Source organism: Mustela nivalis (assembly GCF_964662115.1).
Source record: "Mustela nivalis genome assembly, chromosome: X".
Lineage (NCBI taxonomy): Eukaryota > Metazoa > Chordata > Mammalia > Carnivora > Mustelidae > Mustela > Mustela nivalis.
Genome location: NC_139040.1, coordinates 39346951 through 39360780, shown reverse-complemented (window position 1 = coordinate 39360780; position 13830 = coordinate 39346951). Strand labels below are relative to the sequence as shown.

The following is a 13830-nucleotide window of genomic DNA, read 5'->3' as shown; positions in this document are numbered from 1 at the left end:
CAGCCCTATAGGAGGAACACCCTCCACACCCCGTCCCTCTGAGTCTCTTCTCTCCTCCTGTCCCTGCCAGAGGCTCCGTTAGAACACTGGCTGCTGGCCCCCTTAGGGCCTCTGCACCCCTCCCCTTTCGATCCTTCTAGCGTAACCCAGACCTCCCAGGCTCAGTGCCTATCTCTTGTATAGCACCTGGACCAGGACTAAGTCCTCTACCTTCTCCGGTGTCCCACAAGGCCAGGCACACAGTAGGTGACTCATCTGAGGTAGAGAGGGATGGCCACTCCCTGGCACCCGGCGCTGCAGACAGTAAGTATCCTGCTTCCCGGGGTCCCCACCTCCACCGTCCCCAGCAAATCAGCTGGAGTCGCTACTTATCACAAGTCCTGTCACAGAAAGGGGGAAACGGGAAGTGGAGACGTGGGTATTCAAATGTTGCTTTGCAGCAGCACCGAGGGGCTTTTGAGGCAGGCGACAGCGAACCTGAGATCCCCCCCCACACACACACTTATTACTAGCCCGTGTATCTGAGGTTATTTGCTTCGACCCCTGGACGTCGGTTTTAATTTCTACGAGCTGGGGAGGATGCCCGAGTGGGAAAATGGATGTGGAGCACGGGGGCCGGTCCCAAATGCTCGCCTGGCCGCAGCTGGATTATCCGCACCGGCCCTCCCCGGCTCCCCCGCGCCCCCCCGCCCCGCGGCCGGAGGAGGGGGGAGGACGGGAGGGGGGCTCCTCCGCGGCGGATTGCGGGCTGCCGAGAGGCAGCAGACGCCGTGTTTACCAGAGGCCTCGCTAGTTCGCCACCTCAGCCGCGGCTCTGGGGCCGAGCCAGTCGCCTCCTTCTTTAAGATTCTAGTCACAGCAGGGGCTGGGTTTCTAAGGCAGTCGTGATCTTTCTCTTCTTACAGACGCCGCGGCCGCTACGGTCGGCGCGGGGCACAGCCCGGGGCAGCGCGAGGGGCAGACGGCGACAGGGTTCCCGGGGCCGGGCAGCAGCCCAGCCCCGGCCCAGAGAGGGCGCCGACAGTAAGTACGGCGCTCCGAGCAGCCGGGGTCGGGCTCGCCTGGGAAGGGGTCGGAAAGCGTGGCACCCGGCTGCGGAGGCTGGGGGCTGCAGGGGACGGGACGGCATGGGAGTGGGGGGCCAGGGCCCGGCAGCGGAGCGCTTGGGCCCCCGCCGGCCCCTCAGAGTGACTCCGGGAGGCGCGGGCACGGGCCCCCCCCGGTCCCGGGCGCGCGCCCCCTCGGCGCCCGCTGTCAATGGCGGGAGTTGGCGCGTCGGGAGCCAACCTCCCTCCACCCGGCCCAGAGCCCCCCAGGGAGCCCGCGGGGCCCCTTCTCCGCACCGAGGAGACTAGAGGACAGGATGCGCGGGGCTGAGGATGTGGACGCCCGTGGAAAAGTGGCGGCGCGAGCAGGAAGTTTTCCGCCGGAGGGGGGGAGCGAGGAGGGCGAGCAGGAGCGAGGAGAGCGGGAAGCCGGGAGGGCAGCGCCTGGCGAGGGGGCAGGGGCGACCCCATCCGGGGCTCGGGCCGCTCCCCCCGCTCCCCCTATGCAGGGCTCCCCCCCTCCACGCCCCAGCCTATCTTTCCCACCACCCTCCCGCCTGCCCCTGAGAGAGGAGCTCCCGTCTCCTCCACTCCAGGCTTCCAGGCTTCCTGTACCCAAGACCCTGGCTTCCCCAGGGCCTCGACCCCCTCGCCTGCCTGCCTTCCTTGGAGTGCTCTCAGCGCTCACGCAGCATCATGAGGCCGAGAAACAAGATCATCCCATGAAGTGGTGCATTACTTGTAGAAACCTTCCAGATCGGGACATGCAGGCACATACCTGCCACTTTCTCTTCTTGAGCTGTGGGGGGGGGGGGGGTTGGGGGACAGCTGAGATCACAAAGGTGAGTTTATCCTAAGTCACTCAGTGCCACCCATGCTCAGAAAAGATCCCCCTTCCTTCTTCTGCCACCAGTCACTCATCTTTACTGACGGTAGGGATGGTCACAGTAGGTACTGATCACTTTTGTGCCCAGCATTGTGCTAACAAGCTGTTTAGGTAGCAGTAAGAATCCTGGTATGATAAGGAAGGTAGCTGGCACTCAGTCAGAGCTTTCTGTGTGCCTGCCACAGTTGAAAGTGCTGGGCATGTATTATATTTAAGCTTCACAACCCAACCCCCCCTTCCAGGAAATAGATCTTCCTATTATCCCATTTGACAGATGAGGAAATGGAAAAGATGGAAATTGAAAGGTGGACAAGCCCCAGGTCCCCGCAGCCGGTGAGAACCAGAGCTGGAATTTCCACCCTGTCTTACTTAGCAGCCCCACTATTAACCGCTAGAAATGTTCTGAGAAATGGGTTTTGCCGAAGTAGGAAAGTGGTTCGTTTTCCCCCACAGAAAAGCTAAGTCCTTTTGGAGATCTGAGGTCAGGGCTCAAGGTCCAGAGAGATCTGAACCACCCTCATTACGTTCTGTGGGGAAAGGCAGACCAAGTGGGCTGCAACAGGAAGGCAGACCCTGTTGGTAGGTGCTTATCTAATAATCATTGCTAATAGCCATGATCAATGGAGCGCTCACTTTGTATAATCAATCTTTACGGAGGTGGGTTGAAGGAGGTACTAGCAGGAGCCCCCTTTTACAGATGAGGGAACTGAGACTCGGTAGCTTGAGTAACTTGCCTCAGAGTTGGGATTCCAGCCCGGATCCACTACCTCCGGAGCCCAGACGGGAGCTAAGCTTTGGGAGATGTGTGCCAGAAGTAGAAATGCCCCGATCACCTCTCCTCTACCCCAGCTGGGCCCCTTGAGCTGCCCCCCACCCTCGCCAGTTGCCTGGAGTTCTGCGCTGTTCCCTCTTTTCCTGAGCCCAGGTTGGTATGAAAGAAGGGATCGTACAGGTTGCAGAAGAAAGGGTTTCCTAAAGAGCATGCAGCATTCTGCATGGATCTGGGCTTTGTTGTACTACTTAATGTCGTGCCTGTAACATCAATAAGTTGTTCTGCTTTATAAGTTTTATTAATTAGACAAGTGTCTGGTCTGCTGGCTTGGAGTTGTTAATCCAACATTATGGCTCTATCTGAGTACCTCTGTTAGGAATTATTTTCTGAAAAGTTTTTGGAGCCTTACTTGCAATGCTGAGCAAAGCTGTCTTCCCACCTCCTGGGGAGGGAGAGGGGGCTTGTTTCTTGGCCAGGATTCCAGCAGCAGGAAACACTGCCTGTACTTGCCTAGTAGAATTGCCCAGCGCTTGTTAATAAGTCATCCCTCCTTCCCCCAGGGTAGTCCCTGTGGGCTGAACAGAATATGGTCAGGTCCCAAGGGGAGGGGCTCTTCCTGCTTCTCTTGTGGTCCTGCTGTGGTTCTGCTGGTAGCTAGCTCCCCACCATGGGCCCCGGCCCATTGGATAGAGCTGGCTTCCACAGGCCCTCTTCAGTGTGGGCATAATAGGGTATGGGAGCATTGTGACTTTGGTCTCCATTACCATGGGTGCGTCTCAGTGTATCTGTAGGTGGTCTAACCTTCCCTCTTCCTTCTGTGATGCGGTGGGGGGGCCTCCCATGTGTACCTTTTGGGTAGTACATAGGGTGCATGGCTGACGACCCAAGGGCTGGGCGGTGTCCCTGGCTGTCAGTGTGGCCTCTTCTGAGTGCAGCACATCATCTCACAAAGCCGCATGAAAGGAACCCGTGGGTCACATAAGTCCTCTGCCCTCATTCCTGCAACCAGAAACTGAAGACTCCCTTCACTTTTGCTTGAATTGGTTCTCTGATTTCTTCTTTTCATTGCAGTGGCTCAAATACCTAGAAGTTTCCCTCTTTCCTAAATCGTCCTTATTATTTGTTTGCTGTCACGTTTGACATTCCTTTCCTGGAATGTCCTTCTCTGCCTTGACCATTGGCTGGACTCCCCCTCTTCACCTTCCCCATTCAGCTTAGCCTGGCAGGGTGTGTGTCTGCTGGAATTCGTGGGGGTGGTAAGCAACGGGCCCTACTCTGGACTCTCCTCACATCCTCTGCTGCCCCTTGTGGTTCCAGGTGACACACGGTTTTATGTTGTTCACATACCTGCCCTCCCCCCCACACACCTTCCACATTCCCCACGCCCCCCACACCTCCCACACCCCCCCCACACCTCCCCGCACCCCCCATTCCAGACTGCAGCCTCCCTCAAGGGCCTATTTTCTCTTCTTGTCTCCAGTACTCAGCACCATGCCTGGGCACATAGCAGGTACTTGGTAAATTTTTGTTGAATCTACGAATAACGCATGCCTGAGTGAATGTATCTAAAAACTGGTGGGCAGAGCCTTGCTCAAGCAAGAGACTCCGCTCTTATTCTTCTTACAAGAAGGGAGGCAGAAACAGACCTTGTCTTGTTCTGGAACAGAGTTCCAGCTCTGTAGATTTTAATCACTGAAAAAAATACAAATACACTGAAATGCCAAAACCCCAAAACCTGAATGCCTGGGGAAGGGCTTTTCTGGTTAATAGAACGTTCTGGGTGACTGAAGCTCAGGCAAAGAAAAACAAAAACAAAACAAAAGCAAACAAACAGAAAAAACCAAAAAACACCCTTTTTTTCTTACCCTTCTCTCTTCTTTCTGAAATGCCTGATTCTGGTTCTCTACCTTAGTGAGTCAACTCTGGGGTCCGTTTTTGAATCTGTGTTGCTGAGTAGGGAGCCTGCAAGCTCTCAGGATCCCCTAGGATAATGTCTCTCCCCAAGCCTGGTTGGAGAGTAGGGCGCAATCTCCTTACCACCACCATCCTCACCAGACAAGCCCACAGTCTCTCTGAAGTTTGCAAATTGACTGTCCCCACCTCCAGGAAACAGGCACCCCCACCCCACCCCAGACTAACATCACAGAAGTGCAGAGTGCTTGGGTGCTCGCTCATGCTCTCCGAGATACTAACTCTGAACCTGCTCATGCCTTTGGCTTATATTCTTAGGCAGAGGGTCCACCAACCTCCCTCCCCCTTTTCTGATTCCATAGGCTCTTCCCTTTTCCTTAGGAAAGACCTTACCATTCCTTCCTCCTCATCAGCGGGGAGAGGCAATCAGGCAGAATAGAAGGGCTCTGCTCCTGAAGCTGTATTTGGCACCTCAGGACACCTCCAGGCTGGGTGATAGGAACTTACCAGGCCTCTGCTCACATAACTTCTTTTATGGAGCTGTTTCTTGGCCCGTTTCCTGCACTGCCCCCACCCAGGTACTCCTGCAGGAAAAGCGACAGCGCAAAGACAGAGCACAGGGGGGGAAGCCGAGGGTTGCTCCCGTCTGCTCCCTCCCAGGAGGTCAGCCTGGTGCCTGCTGGGCATGGTGCCTGGGTTTCAGATACCACCTGCGTCCTGTCAGGCAAGGAGAGGGCAGACGGGCATGGAGGCAAAGCCACGGGATAGGTAGGCTTTTCTTTGTCCAGATATAACTAGACTGGCCTGCCCATCTCCTCACAGGCACCCCACGGGGGCACTAGGGAGAAGACCTTCTGCCCCAGCAGAGCCAGATGAGACAGAGGGAAAGAGCGAGGGAGGAGAGGAGCAAATGTTTACTCTCCATTTCCCTGCGTTGGCTCAGCTTCCTGCTTCCTGGCCCACCACTCCCTCCACCCCCTCCCCCTCCTCCACCCCCTTCCCCACTCCCGCTGTCATCTTCACACCCCTGCCATAGCCCCCCTACTCCCTTCTGTCTCCAGACCAGCATGCTCTCCGTTCCTGCCCTGCGGACTTGCCCAAAGGCAGACCCTTCTCTAGAAAGCCTTTCCCTGCCGCTTCTGGAAGTCTGTAGAGGGTGGGCAAGGGTGAAGTAAATAACCTCCCAGGTCCATGCCAACTGTGGGATTTGGCCGTCTGACCAGAGTCAGGGCCTGGAGGCATCCCAGGCTGGTGGCCCAGGCCATCAGTGCCTGACAGCCTCACAAAGAGGAGGGATACTGCACAGCCAGCCAGCCAAGGAGGCCCCTGTTTGGCTTCAGGAGGCTTTGCTGGGAGCCCTGTACAGCCAGAACCTGCCAGGCAGCCCCCTGAAGGGCGCGATTTGAGCCCTGCATCTTTGGCTCCTGGAGGCAGCCACTTGTTGGGATGTTCCCAGCAGCTCCTGCCCACACCTGCTCCCCCTCTCGGGCCTCCAAGCCTTGTTTACAGTTCAGCCCTTGGCAGACTAGCGGCTAGGATCCAAGAGGAGAGAGAGAGAGCTGGGTGGCCAGGGACCCTCTCCTGGCCTAGCATTCTGTGCCAGAGCACTGCCGCCCGGCCTGGCCTCGGAGAGACGTGCTCACTGAGGGGAAGAATTCAGGTCTGCTGCTCCCTTCTCTGCCAATTCTACTTTTCTCATCATGACCATTCCCTCCCACCTTCTGGAATCCTCTCCCCTTCTGATTTTCTCCAACTGAGTTCATCCTCTTTCACAAGAAAAAAACACAGCCTCTGGCGGCTGGGGAATCAGGCCAAGTTCGGATGGCGTCCTGGGTGTCTTCCTCAGGCTGTTTCAGAGGGGCCGCCTGGCTCACCATGGCCCCATCCATGAGACGGGCAGGGCCATCAGTGGTGTCAGTGGTGCGTAGTCACAGTGCCCTTCCCCAAGGAGCTTGATCACCCCAAGTCCTGTAGCAGAAGGTTCTCGTTGCCTGCCATGTGGCCCTCTCATGGCTGCGAGAGACTGAGGGCAGAGCTGGGGGTGACCTGGGCATTTAAAGAGCAACCTGCAAAGGGCTAATGCAGACTGGAGTTGGTGGCCAAGGGTTCCCTGCCAGGCTTGCCTTCCTCAATCAGGTCCTTTCTCCTTCCCTGTCTTGGAGGCCATCCTCTTGTCTCACTTCTCCATATCTGTGTTTTTCTCTGCCTCTTGTCATGTCCCCTCCCCCCCACCCCGGCCCTGCCTGACCCCCTTTCCCATCCAGCTGTCTTCCCCTCCATTCCTTGTCCTCTCCCCAGGGTCTGGCTCAATCTCTGCCTTTCCCTCCCTCGGAAGTGGAAGTCTTCAGTGTGGTATGTGGACAGTGGGGGCTGGGGTCCCCAGGGCTCTCCGGAAGGACACAACAACTCCTCTCAGCTCCTGTGAGGAGTCCATTGCTCCAGTTCCCCCTCCCCCCATCTCTGCCTGTGACAGGTGAGTGGGGACTCAAATGCGAGGACCTCCCAACTAATTCTGCCACAGCTCAGAGGCAGCCACTTTAGACCTTGTGACCCGCGGTGCCATATGGCATCAGCCTCACATCTGGCACAGGCCTCACAACTGTCACTGGGCTGGCAGCCCCAGCAGGAAGGGTTTAGGAGCGTGTCTGGGCCTATTAGACAATGTGTCTGAGGCTACAGGATGCGTAGCCCCTGAGGGGAGCAATAGGGAGGAGGGGGGTGCTTCCCAGAGGTCCCCCACAATGACCTCCCAGAAGCATCAAAGGGTCAGTCTTTTGTGAGGTGACTCCGGGCTTCCAGGTGTTTGTGGAAGGACAAACAGCCTTTGTCTCTCTACCTGCCCCTCGTGAGCTGCCAGAACGGGTGACAGGTGTTCTCCATTCCAGCCCACTGGGGAAAAGCAACTGTTTGGACAACCAGAAAATGAATCCAGACACCAGCAGGTTTTCCAGAAGATGCCTCTCCAGGCTCAGCTGAGGAGGAAGTTGCAGGGCCATGAAGACCTGGAGGAACAGAGGGAGGGAGGCAACCCTCAGAAAAAGAAACAGATCTTCTACCCAGAGACTGCCAGGAATGGGACGGGCTATCCGAAGTCAGCCTGCCCACCACCCCCCAGACCTCTGGCCATTCTGAAAGGAAGTTGTTTGCCCTTAAAAGAAACATTCCTTCCCTGAGAAGGAGTAGCTGTTAGATTTCCCACCCTCAGGTCCCCAAAAGGACCGGAGCCATGCCAGCTTCCATCTCTTCTTAGATCGCAGCCCTCCCGGAATCTTCCTTTCCTTCAGATCCCTCCCTGCCTTTGTCTCTGCCCAGAGATGTTAAGGAGTTTCTCTCACTGGCCAGACTCTCCAACCAGAAACCTTTCACAGGCTGAGACAGAGCAGTAGGCGTTCGGTAATGCATCACATGGACTGCCCAAAGAATCATGATCTGTACGCTTCAAAATCACTCCAACCCATGCGTCCATCCACCCATTTAGAAAATATTTATTAGTCACCTCCTAGGTGCCAAGTACCATACTAGTTGGTGGAGACACAATGTTGAACAAAAGAGACCCAGTCAATAGTCTTAGGGAGTTTATAGACAAATAATCACATAAATGAATATAGATCGTGATGAGTCTCCTGAAGGAAATGAACAAGCTGTAGCAATGGGAATCACCAGGCCAGAGTTCTCAGGGAAGGCCTCTATGAGGAGGTGACATATGGGTGGAGACCTGAAGGGTGGAAGACCAGCCATGTAGAGATTGGAGAGAGAGGTTTCCATAGGAAAAAGGAATACCAAGCAGGAAGGACTTGAGGTGGCAGAGAACTGGATGTGTTCAGAGACTGAAAAAAGGCCAGTGGGGCCAGACTGTAACAGACAAGAGTAAGAATAGCATGAGAGGGGGTCTGGCAAGGAGGGCAGGAGGAGACCACACTGGGCCTCTTGTAGGCCAGGAGAGAAGAGTCTAGATGTTATCCCAGAGAGGTCTCTGGGGTTGGTTCTAAACAGGGGAGCGACAGGATCTGATTTGGACTTGGCATTATCTCCACGGGGAGAACAGGAAGGAGGCTGCTACAGGAATCCAGGGGACAGATGATGGTCGCTTGAACAAGGTGATAGCCGTAGAGATGGGGAGAGTTGGGCAGGTTGTGAAGGAAGAGCTGCCAAGACTTACTGAGGGATTTGCTGTTGGGGGGCGGGGGAGGGGGTGGTGATGGAAAGGGAGAGACAGGACTCCAGGATGACTCTGAGGTTTCTGGCTTGAGTCATTAAAGAGATGATGGTGCCACATACTGAGATGAGGAAGGCTGAGCGAGGCCTAGGCTAGAGGGGAAAAGAAAATCGAGAGTTCAGCTTGAGACATCTTGAGTTTGATATCCCTGTGAGTCACCAAAGCCGAGAAGTTGGAATAGATCATTGGAAATAAGAGTTTGGGAGCTCACAGAGAAGGTGGGGGTAGACTGAGAATGTGGGATTGTGTGCATATGGGTTGTACTTAAAGCCAGGGGACTGGTGAGATCACCTGGAAAGAGAGCAGAGGAGGGAAGGCCTGGGACTGAGTCAGGAAGCATGGCAATATCCAGTAGTTAAGTAGCAGAGGAGAAGCCCATAAAAGAGACGAGGAAAAAAGCGAGCAGAGAGGTTGTTGGAGACTCAGGAGATCATCGCAGAAGTCAAGAGAGGAGAGCACCTTGAGGGACCGGCCAACTCTGTCCACAGCCAGGGAGAGGTAGAGTAAGATGAGAATGGAGAATTGACCTTGAAGGTCACTGGTGACCCTAACAAGGACGACTCTGGGGAGTAATGGATGTGGAAGGCAGATTATAGGGGATCGAGGGGCAAGTGGCAGATAACAAAGTGGAGACAATAGGTGTAGCAAAGTCTTGAGCAGTTTTGCTGTGAAGGGGAGTGGGCCAAAGAGACTGTGTAAGGGGACCATAGAGTGGAGGGAAGTGATTTCTGTTTATTTTCTTAAGAATGGGTGATTTTCATCAGCATGCTAGCATGATTCCGGAGAGGTGGAGAACTCCATGATTTAGGGAAGAGAGTGAATGCCCAAAGGAGCAAAATCCTTGAGAAGATGAGGGGATGGGACCAGAGCATAAATGGAGAGACCTGCCATTGGTAGAAGAAAAGAAACATCCCCCGTTTTCATTGGAGGGGAAAGGGAATCATGGGTTCAAAAATAGGTGGGGTGCAGTATAGACATGGTGTTGGTAAGATGAAGGGGTTGGGGTAGCTCTCATTTGATGGTTCACGTTTTCTCAATCACATACGGGGCAAGGTCATCAGCTGAGGCTTGTTGGGGTCAGTGGGGGAGGGGGAGAGGTGTGGAAGATCGAGGAGAGAGGAGGAGCTATGATATAGTCATCTGAGAGAGTGAGAAAGTGGTGGCCAGACAGCACTGAGGGCCCACACCAGGTTGGAGACAGTGAATATAAAGTGAAAGCCTTGGACCCAATTGTGTGGTTTTTCTCCAGCTGCCTTCAACTAGTTGGATGCAGGCATGGGGAAAGCATATAGCTGATTTCATCACGGAATGAGGTTTTGCAAGGCAAGAGTAGTAAAGGGAGAGGAAAGGAAGGGAGTTGAAGGTGGGTACGAGAGAATGATCATAATGGTGGGCCAGGAGCTCTAATTTGAACATGAAGGGAAATGAAGATAAGAAGGAGGTTGGGGGACAGTAAGAAAGTAAACAACTAGGAGAAAGGCTCCAGGAAGGCCTCTTGGAGGAGATGACATTTAATCAGAAACCTGAAGGGTGACACAGTCATCTTGCCGATGCAAAGACTAGAGGAAGAGATTTCTAGGGAAAGGGAGTACCAAGTGGGAAGTGAATAAGCGATCACGATGCTTCTGATTATTGCTGCAGTGGGGGTCCTGGGGAGGGAAACTGGCAGGATAAATGGGGTAGTAGTGTAATCTTTTTTTAAAAAGATTTTATTTATTTATTTGACAGATATCAAGTAGGCAGAGAGAGAGGAAGGGAAGCAGGCTCCCCGCTGAGCAGAGATTCCCGATGCAGGGCTCAATCCCAGGACCCTGGGATCATGACCCGAGCCAAAGGCAGAGGCTTTAACCCACTGAGCCACCCCGGCGCCCCAGTGGGGTAGTAGTGAATGGGATGTTGGCAAGGGTGACCAGGGAGGTGGTGTGCCCCAAGTCTAGGTGTGACGATGGAGTGAGTGATTGAGTGAAGGAAGCTGTTGTTGGAGGCCTCCCCATCATCATGTCTATGCTCAGCTCACCAACGATGATATCAAGAGTTGGAGTGGGCACACCCACTAGGACGGTTATCATCAAAAAACAAAAAAACAAAAACCAGAGAACAGTACCACGTGTTGGCACGCATGTGGAGGAACCAGAACCTGTTGGTACTGTGGCTAGCACAGTGCTGGCCACAGTGCTAGCACTGTGCTAGCCACACAGCTGTTGTAGAAAATGATAGAGCAATTCCTTAAAAACTTCAACCTAGAATTGCCATTCGATCCAACAATGCCACTTGTGGGTATCTATCCTGAAAGACATGAAGGCAGAGACTCAGACACTTGCACACTTAAGTTCACAGCATCTTTATTCACAAGAGCCAGAAGGTGGGAACAAGCCAAGTGTCCATTGACACATGAACAAAATGTGGCACATGTATACATTATTATTTATTTTTTATTTATTTTATTTTTTATATTATTTATTTTTTAAAGACTTTAAAGATTTTTAAAAGATTTTAAAGATTGTATTTATTAATTTGAGAGAGAGAGAATGCATAAGCGAGGGGGTCATGGACTGAGGGAGAGGGACAAGCAGACTCCATACTGAGCAGAGAGCTCAACTCAGGACTAGATCCCACAACCCTGGGATCACGACCTGAGCCGAAGGCAGATGCTCAACCTACTGAGCCACCCAGGTGTCCCACATATGGGATATTATTTAAACTTTCAGAAGAAGGGAATTACGACCCATGTTACAACACAGATGACATTATGTACAAATGCCCTACGCATCCACTTATGTGAGAATCCTAGATTCGGCAAATTCATAGATGCAGAAAGTAAAATGGTAGTTGCTGGGGACTGTGGGGGAGAGGAGAGGGGTATGGGGTGTTGGCGTTTTATAGGTCCCAAGTTTCAGTCTGGCATGATGCGAAGATTCTGGAGATGGATGGTGGTGATGGTTGCCCAACAATGTGATAAAGTCCACGCCACTGAACTGTACCCTGAAAAAGTGACTAAAATGGTACCTTTCATGTTCATGTTATATTTTGTCAGAGTAGGGATCGGAGTAGAGGGGAAGATCACATGCAACCAGGAACTGAAGTCCTCAGTGAAGGTGAGGCTACCCAGGAAGCTGTAGAGAGCAGCAATGGGGGAAATGGGGTGGTAGAAGTGGGCCGCAGGCGTGGTCCTCAAAGGAGCAGGATTTCTGGCAAAAGGAAGGGGGAGTACTGGCCTGGAGGTGGCACTGGCAACCAAGGAGGACACCTACCCCCATGTGTAGGTCCTGAAGGTGTTGAGATCTGAATGTGTGTCGGGGTGGGGGGAGCCAGCTTCCATTTGAGGGAACTGGTGGGCAAGTGATGTTTGTTCCTCGAGGAACAAATGAGGCCTTAGTGGGGAGAGAAGGGTGAAGGGTCCGTTCAGAGAAGAAACTGGCAACGTGGGAGAATTCGCTGTTGACTGAGAGTTCCAGAGGGCATAATGGAAGTGTTGGAAGGGAGGGGAAGGGTACCATTAGTGCGTGAACAGACCACTGTGGGGAGAAGAGAGTGTAGGTGTCCAAGGGACAGCCGGAGGTGAGGGGACATCTTTCTGGTGATGACTGAAGTTAATGGGCCCATAGTCAGACCCTATGAGCTGAAGCCCCCACCTGGGAGGGTGGACTTTGAGGCGTGTGAGAGGTCAGTTCTGAGTCTGCAGCATGTCTCCTCCGCTGGGGTGACTCAAGGGAGGCCGCTGTGACAGAGTACAGGGGTGTGTCCCATTTCACTTGTGGAGGAGGGGTCTGCTGAATCCTTCCACCTGGTCTCCTCGATGTCACCTGCTGGGCATCTGCTCAGGCCACAGGTTTTTGGCAGAAATGGTGTAGGAAAATGAGTTGCTTTATCTCTCCTCCCAAAGCTCAGTTTTCTTATCTGTAAAATGTGTCATTGTGGGACCAGAGTGAAGCCATATGTGGACAGAGTTGTTTTCTGCACTTTCCTGTCTTTGTTCATCCTCCTGGCCTTAGTCCTGATGTCTCGCGTCCTCAGGCTGTCCTTCTGCTGACCAAACTCTTCAGTGGAGCTAACTCAAGCCCACTCTCCTTTTCCCTAATGCAACCTTACTTGTCCTATTTCATATCCACTTAGAGCCCTCCCTGTTCCCTGGTTCAGACAGTGAGTCCTTCATTGGCATGATTTTATGTGTCCTTTTTCCAGGAAAGCATTTTTGTTTTAACCGGGGCCTCTGATGCCATAACCCAGTGAAATAAAAACCCCTCTGTTCTCCCACTGGACTGTGACCTTCCCATTGTCTGAGAATTGTGTTCTTTTTAGATCCTTGCTTCTCCGGGTGTGGTCTGTGGACCAGCAGCATGGGCACCACCCTGGAATTTGCTAGAATCTCAGTCAGTTCTCCATCAGCATCATTGTTGCAATACCCCTAGGTGATTTATATGTGCATGCAAGTGAGTAAGGAGCAGCTAGTCAAAGCAAGGCCCCCTTAAAAGAAGAAGAATTGGGGCACCTGAGTGGTTCAGTGGGTTAAGCCTCTGCCTTCGGCTCAGGTCAGGATCCCAGGGTCCTGGGATTGAGCCCCGCATCGGACTCTCTGCTCAGCAGGGAGCCTGCTCCTCCTCTCTGCCTGCCTCTCTGCCTACTTGTGGTCTCTCTCTCTCTCTCTCTGTCAAATAAATAAATAAAGTCTTTAAAAAAGAAGAAGAAGAAGAAGAAGAAGAAGAAGAAGAAGAGTTCGTGCCCGAGCTCCTTACAAGAGGACACTCAGGGCAGCGACGTCAGAACCCCAAGGACAGGGCTCCCATCCTCGACACCAGGAATAGACGGCCTCTCCTGGCGGCCCAGCTGCCATGCTGGATCTCTGGAGCTTCTGGAAGAACCCGGCTCCTGTGATTGGAATCAGAGGGCTAATTGGTCCCACATGGCTCCAAATCCTGCCAGTTGCGAGGGGAATGACAAGACTCCCTAAGGAGCCAACCAAATGTAAAGAAAAAGGAGCCAATGGCCAGGAGAGATGGAG

General features: G+C 53.5%; 1 protein-coding gene across 3 annotated transcripts in view; it reads left to right on the top strand.

The window, feature by feature from the left end:
• Positions 1–868: 868 nt before the first annotated feature.
• Positions 869–13830, top strand: part of FRMPD3 (FERM and PDZ domain containing 3) — a 74831-nt gene continuing 61869 nt past the window's right edge. For all 3 annotated transcript variants that reach the window (XM_082716949.1, XM_082716950.1, XM_082716948.1), the window contains exon 1: positions 869–1023. The gene's annotated coding sequence lies outside the window, so the exon portion shown is untranslated. The remainder of the gene's footprint in view (positions 1024–13830) is intronic.